This window comes from Apostichopus japonicus, chromosome 17 (assembly GCF_037975245.1).
Source record: "Apostichopus japonicus isolate 1M-3 chromosome 17, ASM3797524v1, whole genome shotgun sequence".
In the NCBI taxonomy this organism is placed as follows: Eukaryota; Metazoa; Echinodermata; class Holothuroidea; order Aspidochirotida; family Stichopodidae; genus Apostichopus; species Apostichopus japonicus.
The window spans coordinates 16,699,150-16,714,938 of record NC_092577.1 but is presented as its reverse complement, the minus strand read 5'-3'; the positions used below and the strand labels follow the sequence as shown (position 1 = coordinate 16,714,938).

Here is a 15,789-nt window from a genome sequence, read left to right as displayed (position 1 = left end):
CGCCATGCGGGATACAAGACGTCACGGCCAAACGGCACTACCGAACCATCCCATTCTGACAAACGAAACTCAGGTCAAGTAAGCCACAAAAAAAAAAAGCATACGCCCGCCGACCTGCAGAGACAAACCGCCCAACCACCCACTCAAATATTACAAAAACCACAAAAAGGACGACCAGCACGCAGCGAAACGAAACACCCCTCCCCAGCACACCACCGTCCAAAAAAGGCAGCCCCAGATAAACGGCGAAAATCGCCTTCAATTTGAAGGCGAATGTCAGACTTCACCGCCTCCAGGACTGCCTGCCAACTGGCAAATTTCCCCCTGAAAAGAACATCACATCTATTCCTCCAAACAAGTTTTTTTCACAACAGAACAAACACAAATAATACACAGCAACAGAGCAAACTGGAGGATGTACCCCATATAAGTCCTGTCCTACCGGCGTATTTTTTTTTCCCAGGACGAACGTGGGCATCGGCCAATGAAATCCCTGGATTCCAAACATGTGACGCTTTTTCAAAAAACATGTTCTCAATCTTTTTTTCCTAGTTTTGACCCCAGATTATGAACGACAATCCTTCATTTTCATAGACACTTGATCCCTAACCCATTTTCTAAACCCTAATGTTATGAAATAGTGATACCATCTCTTTGATGTTACCTTACGGGCCTCTTATGTATTTATCTAGGTCATGGATTCAGTTTTCCCACGAGAAGTTTTTAACTATCTTATTGAATCTTGGTACAGGGCCTTTTCCCAAAATAGATTCCATTATGTCTGTGGAACATTCGAGAAGGTTCTCTCACGTGGTATGGAAGTTTCCATAGAAAGGGGATGGACTTCCAAACTCCCAACCAATCAGGGCAGATCAGTGCCAGCGCACTTATTTTTATATCGTTAAGTTAATACTGGATGGTCAGGTTATTGGCTGCCTACTGATTGTGCGCAGAGGGATTTTATAGAAGTAAGGGGGCCGAAAGTTTTATCACTCCGTCAGCGCTCCGTGATCAGTTCGTCGCTTCGTCATTGCTTCGTTACTATTTCATCACTCCTAATTGTTTAATTGACGGAGTCAAGTCAAGTCAAATCATTGTAATTTAGTTTTATTTGTTAAGAGAATCGACAGAGAAGAAATTATACCGAATCATTAATCAAATCCGATCTTGTCAAATTGTTTTTCTGTGAACTCATTGTTTTCTTCCGTTCGAGACATCTCCTGAAGAAGCATAAATACGGCATCAAGATATCCCAGTACCTTTCTATCGCGAGTCCCGATATAGTTTTACTATCGGGGGAGCCGGGCTCGTCACAATATTACATGGTGGAGATCGGTTGCTTTCTTCAGGAACACAACGGAAACAGAACTTTTCACAACTTCGTTCGTTACGATCAATAACGAACAGGTGATTTTTTTTTGGCCCGAAGACCTAACGAGGAACACAACGCATGTTCACGACCTAGCCTAACATACACACTCTACGAGGGAAGTCAGCCTATACTAGCCTAAGTCTGTACACCGGAACCATTGATCTGTACACTAACGTTAATCAACCCAGCATGCAGTTCGCGTTTGAACATTCGCGCAACTAGTACGTAGAATACTACAGCTCTAAACATCAGAACTGAACATTTTCGCGATCTAAGCCTAGACTCTACCCGATGTTAACGGCGAACGAATCTGCAGCATACGAGATGTAGGCCTACCTGCTACTACCTAACTGCTACTACCTGCCGCTACTACTACTGCTAACCGAGGGACTTCAATCATCGTTTGCAGTTCCACTACCAGTTCTTAGTTAAACTTAAGGGTGAGTGAAATCATGCCAATTTCTATCCCAACCCCTATTTGAGATCAGAGTTTACCGATAAGTTATTTTAATCGTGTCCATGTATTGCATATTTGTTATTTGTATTTAATTACGGTCGATAGTGTGTTGAAATAAGTCAAGGCTCATGTTGTATACTGTTAACTAGCCTAATTGTATGCGGCATAATGTCCGTCAGTGAACAGGAAACTTCGACCTCTGTTAATGTTATGCAGAAACATAGGCCCACTGATTTTTTGCCATCACGATTTCAGGGCGATGTAATTGATGCAGATTTAGCCGAAGCTCATTATTTGGGATTTGAAGATTATTTGGAGTTGCATAAATTGCCGTCCCAAACCCCCCCTGTAGCGGCAGAATTTACTGAAATATGTCGCATATTTAAGCGAACACTTAAAGGCCAAGCCAGACTCTGGATTGAAAACAAAAATTTTTCAACTGTTGCTGATCTTCAAAAGCAATTCCTTGCTCGTTTCAGTCCAGGGACTTCTTCCTACGCTAAATCACAGGCATTTCACGCATTAAGCTATACGCCAGGTGATACAGCTCAAGCACATTTGGCCAAAATTTCCAAGGCTGCAGCACAATTAAGTTATGGCGAGGACCAAATTAGAGATCAATTGATCTCGACCCTGCCTTTGCAATGCCGCTCAGCAGTGTTAATGTCTGCAACACCACAAGCAACAATTGCAGATTTGGTCATGAAAGTACAGTGCTATTTTGACTTACAAATCCAAAGTCAACCCCCAGCTTCTTCCGAACTATTTATGGCAATGCACGACAAAGCATCTTCTGTTCAGACTCCTACTAATTCTGCATCTTCTGAGATACACGAGTTGTGTACCAAAATTCAGGAATTAGAGACCAAGTTTGATCAGTCACGTAGGTCAGAATCGCAAGACAATCCAAAAGATATGAGGCAAAGATATAGTTCTCGTGATTCTCGTGGTCCTAGGACAGGTCAGAATAATAACAGGAGAAGGTTACCATATTTTAATCCTTCAATTACATGTTACTACTGCCAAAATCGAGGTCATTTTGCACAATATTGCCAAATTCGCCTAAGCCATGAAATGGAGGCTAAGGTAAACAAAGTACCAATACAGAATTTTCAGTAGGGAGCACTTATGATAGCACTCATCATACAGTGACTCCAGACAAAGTACCTTGTAAAGGAAGATCGAAACGTAAAGCAAATAATATTTGGAAGAATAGTAATATTCCTAGTTCTAGATATACAGGGAACGACCGTAGTGTGGATATTCAACTTGACACACGTAATTTTGTAAGAGGTACTTTACATGATGGTAAAGGAATTTCATTGTTGTTTGATAGTGGAGCGACACGCTCTATCATTTCTTCTTCTACAGTGCAAAATTCAAAGTATTTATCCTCTATACAACCAGTCCCAGTTGATGTAGTAAACCTAAAGTTGGGTAATGGTCAGTTTATTCATGCGTATAGCACAATAACATTTCAGGTCAAAATTCAGGGTCATGAATTTCAGCTTTCTGCTTTAATTGCTGCAAACCTGACAGGTATTGACTTAATATTAGGTAGTCAAACTCTGAAGGAATTGAATGGATCTTTGGACTTTACCACAAACTGTTTTAGAATTAAACAAGCCAAAGTTTTCCTTAGGCCAGTGCAGAGATTTGTTATTTACCCAGGTCAGCAAAGATACATTACTGTACAGGGACGTCTTCCACTATATGCACGAAATGCAGATGTGGTTATTAAACCGTTTCCTTTAATATCTCGTATGTGTCCTTCACGAATGTTAGTGAAAATGCATAAAGGTAGAACAAAGATTCTACTAAGGAACATGGGTAACCAGAAATTTTGTCTGCATCCTTCTCGCACAGTGGCTCATTTAGATTTAGCAGATATCATTACGGTCACAGAAGACATACCTACTGAATCTCTAGATTTTCTCAATGTCATGAGAGACATCGAAAAACCGTCTCTTTTTCAAACCAATTCTAACTCTAAAGAGAATCGTGATGCAATTACACGATATAATTTACATCGTTATCCACATTTGACAGCCGATGATCCCCTGGTTTCCAAATCTGAACAGGAAATCATGAGAGATAACATTAATTTGGAACAAAGTATTCTAAATGTTTCAGAAACAGACAGCATATATGAATTTCTAGACTCACATAGAGATGCATTTTCTCTTTATGGTGAATTGTCTCACTGTCCAAATTATGAGGCTGACATTACTCTTACTAATGATGAGCCATTTTACATACGTCCCTATAGACTTTCAGATGAGGACAAAGTCATTGTCGCCAGTGAGCTTGACAAATTAGTGCGATTAGGAATCTTAGCGGTAGGACATCAGTCTTATACCTCACCGGTTTTCCTCATTCCAAAGAAGGGAACAAAAGACAAAAGGGTTGTCACAGATTTTCGCTACTTGAATAGTAGAATAAAACGTCTCAATCACCCATTTCCATTACTGAATGAGACTATCCGTACCATAGGGTACTCTGGAGCCAAAATTTTGGGTGTTCTTGATTTAAAGTCTGCATTCTTCTGTCTGCCACTTAGTGTTCATGCACAACAATATACAGGTATTGCTTCATTTCATGGAGGAAAGCATTATTATTATAAACGCTTACCACAGGGATTGAATTTATCTCCAGCGATCTTTCAGTCGAAAATTAATGATATTTTGGCAACGATCCCAAATTCAAATAAGTTCTGTATTGCTCATCATGACGATATTATTGTATACAGTGCAGACAAACGATCTCACAAACAACACCTACAGGCAATTTTTAAGGTTTTAATGGACAATGGATTGAAAATCTCTCCGAAAAAGTGTAGCATTTTTCAAAATTCAGTCCGATATATGGGACATTTGCTCTCAATAACCCCAGAAGGTGAGGCTTGTATCCAAACTTTACATGATAGATGTGCAGCAATCAGGAACACACCGAAACCACACAATGTTAAGTCAGTAAGACGATTTGTAGGTGCAGTTAATTATGTGGCGTCGTTTTTCCCAAATATTCAAGCACTATTGAGACCATTACATCATTTGAGTCGTAAAAGAAAGGTATTTAAATGGACAGAGGAACATCAGTGTGCATTTCAAAATATTAAAGAGTTGTTGTGTAATCCACCTATATTGCATATGCCACAGAAATATGGTCGTTTTGTATTATATAGCGACACATCACGAGTAGCAACAGGATCATACCTGACACAAAGAGTTAACAACAAAGAGAATATTATTGCATATTACTCTAAGATATTACCACCAGCATGTCAGAGGTATAGTGTAACTGAATTAGAAGTGATGGGTCTATTTATTAATGTGACAGCATTCAAACATTTATTGCAAAATGTATAATTTGAGGCATATGTTGATCACTCAGCCATTGTTGAATTGTTTAAATCAAAACAAGAACCAGCAACTTCACGCTTACGTAAACTTCTGTTCAAATTGTCAGAATATACATTTCAGGTTGGTTATAAGAAAGGCTCAGAATTGGTTTTGGCAGATTATTTGTCTAGAGCACCACAGGAATTCCACTCTGAAATAGATCAGGTTACTCAAGAGGTCAGTTCTAATGAGGATTTTTCAACTCCACCTAAGGAGACATTTAATCCAATCATGACAAGGTCAATGGCAAGGTCAATGGGAGTCAAAGTTCCAGATTTATTTCCGAATAAAGTCACAAAGGAGTCCAAGCAGGATTCCCCAGCCAAAGAATCAACAAATAGAGTTAATAGGACATCCATTCCTAAGGCAACACATTCTAATGAGCATGTTACACAGAGACCACAATCTGAGTCACAAAAGACGACTACACCAGTTGTTTCTAATGACAAGAGAGAAACATATATTCAAAGGCCTACTATTTCTATGCCGAGTGCAAATAGACATACATTTAGCCCTGACATATTAGTTGTGCCAAATTTTACAAGTGTTTCTCAACCTACAGAGCCAAGATTAGTGGATCAGAATAGACATAGAGTGCAAGAGGTAATCAGAGAACCACCACCAGAATTATTTTCTCAGCCAAAGCCAGTCATAACAAACATTGATCATTTGGTTACAGGGCACATTCCAAAACAAAAGGAATTGAATAAAGTCATGAAGGCAATTCAAGGAAAGCTGATCAAAAACTATGATCTGCCATTTGATGTAAAAGAGTTGCAAATTCAACAACAAACTTGTCCTTACTACAAACCAATTTATGATTTTCTTGCACATGACATTATTCCAAGTAATGTTAAGCATGCTAGAACTGTTCGTTCTCAAGCAGAGGATTATTTGTTATGTAATAGTTTGTTATTCAGGATATTTTTGCATGAGACTAATGATGCTAAGATGACTCTTCAGTTAGTCGTACCTGAGACTATGGTAGAACAAATAATATCTCGATATCACGATGACTTGTTAAGTAATCATCAGGGTGTAATGCGTACATATTTGACCATTAGACAGCATTTCTATCTGCGCAATATGTTTCAACGCATCAGTAATTATATTCAGGCATGTCTCCGTTGTCAAGAATTCCGTAAGAAACCGGACAAATTGAGACAATATCATGCTCGCATTCCTGATTCTTATCGTCCTTTTGACAGACTTAGTCTGGATTTCAAGACTATGCCCACAACGGCTACAGGATTTAAACATTTGATGGTTGTTTGTGATGAGATCACTAGATTTGTTGTATGTGTTTCTCTTAAGACTCTTGATGCTGAAACAATATGTGAAGCATTATTGCAGAGGGTAGTTACAACTTTTGGCCCACCGTCTTGTATCATAAGTGATGCGGCAGCTTCTCTTACAGGAAAATTAGTGGAGCTCTTAAGTAAAGCTTTAGGCATTGAACAAAAGTTCATCAGTGTAAGCAATCATGGAAGCTTACAGGTTGAAAGACACATTCAGACTCTTTCAAATTTCCTCAAAGTGAACTTAAATCAGTTTGGTACGGATTGGGTACGATTTGTCCCAACATCAGCCTATGCATATAACACATTTTCCTCTCCTCAGTTAGGTAGCTATAGCCCATTTGAACTTGCATTTGGACGAAAGCCACCAAATCTTACAAATTTATCGTTCAATCCAATGGCAGGATTATCACAATCTCATGGAGAGTATGCTGCATTGTTAAAGAAACGATTTGATCATTTGTCAAGGGTAATGTTAGTCTTACAAAAGAAGCAACAAGATGCTCAAAATGTTAAGATAAGTGCAAAACTGGACAAAGGTGCAATTTATTCAACGGGTCAATTAGTGTATCTGTATAAGCCAACGTCTTCCTCCTTGACTGCGAACTCTCGCAAAATTGCTGCAGAATGGTGTGGACCACTAGTGATCCATCAAGTTTTAGATAGGACTCATTATTTGTTGGCCACTCTCAAAGGAGAAATTCTTAGTGATGTATTCAATTATAACAGGCTTAAACCATGTTTTGTAAGAGCATCTTCTGAAACTAAGAATATCACCAACATTCAGAAATTGCGTCAGGTCTTGAAAACGAAGGGTTCATCAAGTGAAAAGGTTGCACGAATGCGAAATGTTTTGAGTAGTAACACTTCTAATGCAGAAAATGTTAATGTCATGCAAGATGCACATATTGAGTTTCATGATGAGTTTGGTAACATTTTGCCAGGGGTAACTTCAGATCACATCATGTGTCTTGTGACCACTAAGCCAATGAATGTTGCATCCTTTTTAGAGAATAGAGCACATAATGAAGGATTAGCAATTCCATATCCTTCCATCAGAGATAGCATATTAAGGCAAAAGAAAGTTTTTGCAAATGCTCCACAAGGAGACATGAAAGTCCAACGTGCTCGATACAAATTGGGTGAATTACAGGTTCTGGTCACCTATCAGACACCATGTTTTCCATCAGGCTTTAAGAGTCATGATTTTTGGTGGAATGTAGGAAAATATTCTAACACAGGGGAAATAATAAATTTTCTCCATGAAAAGGGATTGAACATTACAGGCAATCCAGGCAGGATGTTGCAAACATTATATGGTTAGAATGTATAACTGCATAATTGTTTAAGTTCAGATGAACAGGTGTTTTACCCACAATTGTATGAATGGAATGCGTCATGGCAATTACCTGCATACCTATTTAAGTGGAAGTCATTGTACTGTATGGTGTAACAATATAAGCTTTATTGTTAAAAACATCACCAAGTGACCTAGTTTCATCTTTTATAACAAATGTGTAATGAGTATACCTTATTTCTCCTTATGAATTCGTTCAAACGTTTACCCGGCAATTAGAACATATCCGGAATATTAGCAACATGGGTTTTGATATATTGAGAAAATATTTTAAGGATATTTACATTGCATCATTGATGTTATATTGAAGGCTATTCAGAGACAGCATTGAAGATGTGCAACTTTTGCTTACAGCAACAGTTATGTTGTATAGATGTTTTGTATAGATGAAAGTATAGATCTTTTGAGGAAATTATGTATATATTTTCTTTTCCTCAATTATTCATGCAAAAGTAAATTTCATCATGAAGTTGAAAAGACAAGATGTTAAGTATTATGTTAATTTGAAGAAAGATTTGTTGATGTCATAGTCTATGGGGTCTCTTTTATGGTATCGAATATCTAGTACTTTGGTACTTTACTAGACTATCATTTCGGAGTGCATACCTAGGGTCACCACGCTATCGAGTCACATTTTGTTGATTTTCTTGAAGTGAATGTATATGATTCACAAGGTTTCAAAACAGTTTTGAAACTATGCCTTCATTAAAGAGGAGGTTTTCTAAATGAGTTTGTAATATTTTAAGGTTCTTTTTTAATGTACGATATTTTATGGAACGCCAAGGTGTTCTGTTCAGTTAAAAGATAACTATAAGTCTAGTATTCTCTGATCTCTCCCCAAATCACGGCATGATTTCACTTTTGATATAAATGTATTATTGATGTATGAAATGCATAAATGTATTTTGTAAGAGATACTGCATATTTTGCTGTGTCATGTAACTTTAAGATATCTAAATGATATTTTTTTTTTTTTTTAGATTACATCATATGATGTCATCAATATAGAAGAAGTACACAAAAAATTCAAGGAGAATAGTGTCAATGTATATAAGCACAAATATGATACTGCAACAGGAATTGTGACATAACACCTAAAAAATGAAATAACTCAAATACTACAACTACCAAGTTTATTTGTAACTCTACTAACTTGTGAACATAAAATTGAAAAGCAGAAGATAACTGGACTTCAGACAGTTGAGAAAATTACAACTGAAATTCATGGTCCAGGTTGGCTCTGAGTGAATGATGTTTGTAACATGGTGTCTTTCATGGAGCTCTCACTGTGTGGTTTCCTGTCCGAATATAACCATGTTTTCGGGATTTGATGTTGAAGCCATACTTACCTCAAATATCCCCATCAACATTAGAAAGTCACCTGCAAGATTCAGTTATAGTACATCACAATCATCGTGACAAGTTGACACTGTTACAAACATCATCCACATAACTTGCACATTTTTTCTGCAGCACTGGAAGGGGTAGCAATGGGATTATACCAACCCATTTTGAGCACATTACTCTCATCATACTGAGGGAAGCAATATGGTGCCGCCAAATCATTGAGTTGAGATATTTTTCCCAGCGGTATTCCAGCATTAATGATGTTCGTAACAAGACACCATGCATGGTTTGCTCTCCCCCAGTTGCCAGTTTTGTGGGATTTTGATGGGGCCTAACATCTAGTTTATATTTAGCAATGATTCTGACGTCATACCAAAGTCAAATATCTCAATACAGTCCATCAACCATGGGCAATCACCTGCAAAATTCATCTATAGTACATTATGATCACATTGACAAGATGACACCGTTACGAACATCATACTCATAACGTGAACATTGTTTCTGCAGCACTGAAATGGTGGCAATTGGAATGAACCAATAGAGAATATTGAGGGAAGCAATGGGTGCCTCCAAATGAATGAGTTGAGATGAATTTCTCAACAGTATTCCAAAATGGATGATGTTCGTAACAAGACACAATGCATGGTTTGTCATAAGACACCACAACCAAAGTCACTTGTATGTAACATGAATGGCTTTCATGTATCAATTTTGCAATGTTATTCAGGAGACCACAATAGGTGGTACATATTAAAAATATATACACCTCTTCTGTATCTGTGTGGAGGAATTTAAATAGCATTGCAACAAGCGATGATGTTCGTAACAGACTAGACACCGTTACGAACATCATTGAGTGAGTTACTGCTACGCAAAATATGCACGGTCCCCAATAATATTTGTCCCCCTGTTTAGTAGTTGGGAGTGAATGCTATACAGTCATACCTGTTTAAATGGAAATGATCTTGTTCTCAGGGATATTCTGAGGCATATGATGTTCGTAACATACTTAGACACCGCCCGTTACGAACATCATCACACATTTGGTGGTCCATATTTTTCTTCTCTGCAAGTTCACATGTCTCATCATTTGATATTAGGTAGAGTCATGTCATGTCTATAGATTTCAATCTGGAGAGGTCTGTATTTTGACAACCTTAAAGCAGTAGTATAGGTCCAATTTGGTGGTCATTTCATGTCACAAATTGGTGTCTTTTTTTAGTGCATTTTCGTGTGAAATGTGGGGATAAAAATTGATTCACATAGTCTTATGTCATAATGTTATCTTATGTATCTCCTGTATACATCTATTCCAGGAATCAACAATGGATTGCTAGTTGTGACACCTATAGTGCTATTTATAGGGCAGTTCATAGCAGTGGGGCAGAATCTCTGCAGTATCATATTTGTGCATATATACCATATGATAATTTTAATAATACGTAACCTACATGTTAACCTTTGAGATACATGTAGACCATTTATTGAAGTCAATGAATATTAGTGAATGTGCTTACAGTACACTACCTTTTTGAGATAATGATAAGTTAGAGCAGTATGATGTTAAAATTTTGGAGTATCCAAAAATTTTAAAAGATTGAGGGGGATGTTATGAAATAGTGATACCATCTCTTTGATGTTACCGAAAAACTCCATCGAGACACCTTACGGGCCTCTTATGTATTTATCTAGGTCATGGATTCAGTTTTCCCACGAGAAGTTTTTAACTATCTTATTGAATCTTGGTACAGGGCCTTTTCCCAAAATAGATTCCATTATGTCTGTGGAACATTCGAGAAGGTTCTCTCACGTGGTATGGAAGTTTCCATAGAAAGGGGATGGACTTCCAAACTCCCAACCAATCAGGGCAGATCAGTGCCAGCGCACTTATTTTTATATCGTTAAGTTAATACTGGATGGTCAGGTTATTGGCTGCCTACTGATTGTGCGCAGAGGGATTTTATAGAAGTAAGGGGGCCGAAAGTTTTATCACTCCGTCAGCGCTCCGTGATCAGTTCGTCGCTTCGTCATTGCTTCGTTACTATTTCATCACTCCTAATTGTTTAATTGACGGAGTCAAGTCAAGTCAAATCATTGTAATTTAGTTTTATTTGTTAAGAGAATCGACAGAGAAGAAATTATACCGAATCATTAATCAAATCCGATCTTGTCAAATTGTTTTTCTGTGAACTCATTGTTTTCTTCCGTTCGAGACATCTCCTGAAGAAGCATAAATACGGCATCAAGATATCCCAGTACCTTTCTATCGCGAGTCCCGATATAGTTTTACTATCGGGGGAGCCGGGCTCGTCACAATATTACACTAACTCTGATTTCAAACGAATTTCGAAATTCCTGAAAAATCTGAAACCCATGTTCGCCCTGGGAAGAAAAAAAAACGCGTCCTACCGACCAGGAACGGTCACCCGTTAAGCGGTCGGTCCAGGTCTGAAACCACTCCCACAAGTTCAAAACAAAGGAACAATGCCAAAAAAACATGGGCAGTACTCTCTAAGCTGTCACAGCCGGTCCTCGGGCACAGTCCATCACCCAATCGCCAGTGATTCCCTTTCAGATTGGTCACCAAGGCACCGCGTGCAATTCTCCATGCAAGATCACGGAGCCTGCAACCATACTGCCTTCAATGCACCGAACGCCATACGCAGGATGACGTCCCTGTACAAAAATTGCATTCAAGGCCCTATCCCGCAAGGAACTGTGAACGAGGGCCGGCCGTGACAGGTCAACAGGGAGCAACTCAATAAGAGCGGAGCAAATGACACGCACCAACCTGCTTGGTGTACTACTATGCGGTTCTCTGTTGCTAAACAGCGCCGGAACCCAACGACGCAAGTGCAACCCGCCCCAAAAACGTACAAAATATGAACAAGGCAACCCTGGGTCAGTTACCGCTACAAACAATTGCTTAAATAACAAAAAGGTCAACTTACTTCCCAGATGAACCCCCCCTAGCCCCCCTTCTCCAGTTTTTGGTACAATACCGCCCTCTTGACAAGCTCTGTACCACCCGGGTGGTCATGCAGTTATGCCGCTGTTTTTCCCACCGGTAGACCACTGGTGAAGGGTCAATGTCGCTATTCATAAGGACCGCTATTCATAAGGACCGCTTTTCATAATTTGAGAAAAGGGTCATTATTCATAAGGGTCATTGTTCATAAGGATCGCTATTCATAATCAAAGAAGAGGGTCGGTATTCATAATATTAGAAGAGGGTCGCTATTCATAATACGTAATGAGGGTCACTTTTCATAATGCGGAATGAGGGTCGCTATTCATAATACGCAATGAGGGTCGCTGTTCATAATACGAAATGAGGGTCGTTATTCATAATACGGAATGAGTGCTATTTATAAAACCAAATGAGGGTTGCTATACATCAAACGAGAAGAGGGTGCTATTCATAATATAGAGTTAGGGTCGCTATTCGTAATAATAACAAAGGGAAATATTTGGTGAAGGACACCCTCACGGCCATGGCATAGCTGTGGGAGGGGCGACACATGGCCCATAATATTTGTCTATTTTTAAAGTAGTTATATTTTACCTTTTATCTTTGATAATTACTGAAAGACATCCCCCGCTCGCGTATTTTTTAGGACGAACGTGGGCAATTAACATAAATGGGCGTAGTTAACTTTACATTTTCCTTGCACATGCGTACTTTGACGTAATAGTTGTGGAAATACACTCACGCATTATTATGTGCCATGTCAAGTTAAGTAATTATACATAACATGTACATGTAAAGTACCATATACAACTTGTACTGTTCCTTTTGTGCAAAAATGCGTCGCGTTTGCTGCTGAGTCTTGATTGCCTGATAAAATATGTTGGGATAGGGTTGGGAAGTGGAGGGAGGGCAATTAAGAAAATAGACCGACGGTCATAATGAAAAAAGAAACCCATTAAATGGAGATGTGGTCCTAAATGTTTTTGATGAAATTAGTACACTGCATTACAAACAGACGCAGCTTAAAGGCACTGGACACTTTTGGTAATTACTCAAAATAATTGTTACAATAAAAACTTACTTGGTAACAAGCAATGGAGGGCTGTTGATAGCATTGTGAGAAACGGTTCCCTTTGAAGTAACATAGTTTTTGAGAAAGGTAATTTCTCACTCAATATTATGCATCTGAAAGCACACAAAATAATGCAACAAAAAGTTTTTTTTTCTTTCATTATTCTCTTGCAAATTTGATGACCAATTGAGCCCAAATTTTCACTGCTTTGTTATTTTATGCATATGTTGGGATACTTTTTAAGAAAAAGTCACCAGGAAAGAACCTGGGCACGAAAACCAAACTACCAAACGACTGATCCGCTCTCAGCCCCAGTCCCCTTGCATCGGGACTGTGACTGTGTGATCATCGTCAGGTGTGCATCACCATTCCCGAAGGGAACAGATACTACACATGATCTTAGCCAAAAGGCCGAGAAGCTTTGTTATTTTATGCATATGTTGGGATACACCAAGTGAGAATACTGGTCTTCGACAATTACCAAACGTGTCCAGTGCCTTTAATGAGTTTAAAATAATTGCTTTTTTCTTAGACCATGGATGGTTAGTCTGGGTTCATCACAATCTGTATACCATTGTGAAGCGGCAGTAGAAGAAAAGCAGGTTGTGTGGTCCCCATCTATTTCTACCTCCATGCCACAACTATTTCATTCCACATACCACCACTGGCCCAAGGTCCCTTGTGTTATCATTCGTGCGCAGTGTACAAAACCATAGAGAAAGGACCACTATGGTCCTCTCTCTATGACAAAATCCAGATAAGTTTTTGGACATTGATAAGTATGTGAAGGCTGAATGGCCATTTCTTATTCCATTTATGTGTTCTAAGGAGACCCACCCCCCCCCCCTCCAATCAATCTTCCTCCGAAGTGCAAAATTATGATTATCATATTTGTATTTATTTATTTATTAGTTGATTGATTGATTTATATTTATTTATTGAACTATTTCTTATTCAGGGGGTACCTGATTGCCCCAGTGCATTTCTGGTGTGTATTTATTATTTTTTCAAGTGTAACATTTTTGTGACAATTTTGTACGGCTGTTGATGGATTAAGCCCTTACTTTAACAGATCGTGGTTTTTCCCATTTCACAAATGCCACAGATTTTAAGTGTAAAAACACTACTTTAGATTTTTTTTCCATCTGCAATCACAGGGTGTAAAAACAGTTCATCGCCAAATTCTTCAAGATAAAGATAAATAGATAAACAAACAAAGAGCTGGAATAAAATGCATTTAATACCTCATAATCACACGAAGTGTTAAATGTTAAGTTGATCAAATCAGTTATAGAATACTGCTACTAAAGCAATTAAAAATTCAACTCCTTCATCTGCATATTAGATCCTGTCAGAAGCTAGGTATTAAATAGCAAGCTCAGACACAAGCAAAACATCACGCCTACAACTAAAGCTAATATTCTCTATTGCTAATTAAGTGTCACTACAGAACAATGGTCAAATAGTAACCTTTACAACTTGAAATACCATGAAAGTGATCATTGCAGAAATTATAACAAGAGCATCTGATTTCTCATCTTCACACAGAATTACATGCACAACAACCGGCATATAGTAAGGCATTTCATGACTTGATCAAAAATCTCGAACTTCACCAAGGTATATGCCCCTTGTACTGTCAATGAAAACATGTGTTACATATACTTCCACAAGAAACTATATAAAAAGACAAACACCAAACAGCCAATGAAACTGAAATATGAGGCTCACCAAAAGTCAAAGAAATGTCGTTTGGAATGACCTGTCATCATGTGTACAGACAGAAACCACTTTGCCAATCAAGTATCACTAGGTAAGCCTACCAATTCCATCTTGCCACTGGGCTGAGGGAAGCTATAGACTTAGTGAGAGGGGTGAAACAAGTAACATTTTCTAAAATGCTTCTCTCTTGGTTCAAACGGGCCGATGTTCTCATACTATTTTTAAAAGCACATACATGTATTCTATAATAATCAGCAGATTTGTATACAAAATTTGTCAGTGTTCCAGGCACAATTGTTTTGTGGGGTCCTAAAACAATTATTTGGGTACTATTTGTTTTGGTTTTGTATTGTTTTTGCAAAAGGGACTAACAAAAATATCTATTGGGTCAGAATAAAAAGGAGACTCTAATCAGAATCTAATGAAATAATTTCATTCTGCTGTGGACTACAACTACAAGGAAAATATCAAGGTATTAACTAGCAAGGTTGCAGCAACAAAGTCCACCCCCCCCCCCCCCCCAGTGCTCAGAGCTATAAAAGTCATCTACATACTTCTTATGAGTAAGAGTTCCCTTTGGTGAGCAAACGCTTGATTCTTCTTTTTTTAAATTAAAAGAACAAACATGGTGTTTCTTACTTCTTGTCGGGCTAAATTTTGTTTTCTTTCAAATATTTTTCTTATTACAATGTTTCACATGAAGATCAACAGGACAGCAGTAGGGGGAAAATGTGTGCCAGCGTACACAATTTACTTTGAAGAATGGCTTTTGCCCAGGGAAGCATTTTG

At 38.3% G+C, this 15,789-nt stretch overlaps 1 pseudogene; it reads right to left on the bottom strand.

Annotated features, from left to right (window-relative positions):
• Positions 1-13,628: 13,628 nt before the first annotated feature.
• Positions 13,629-13,701, bottom strand: LOC139957862 (U2 spliceosomal RNA; annotated as a pseudogene).
• Between the last annotated feature and the right edge of the window lie 2,088 nt (positions 13,702-15,789).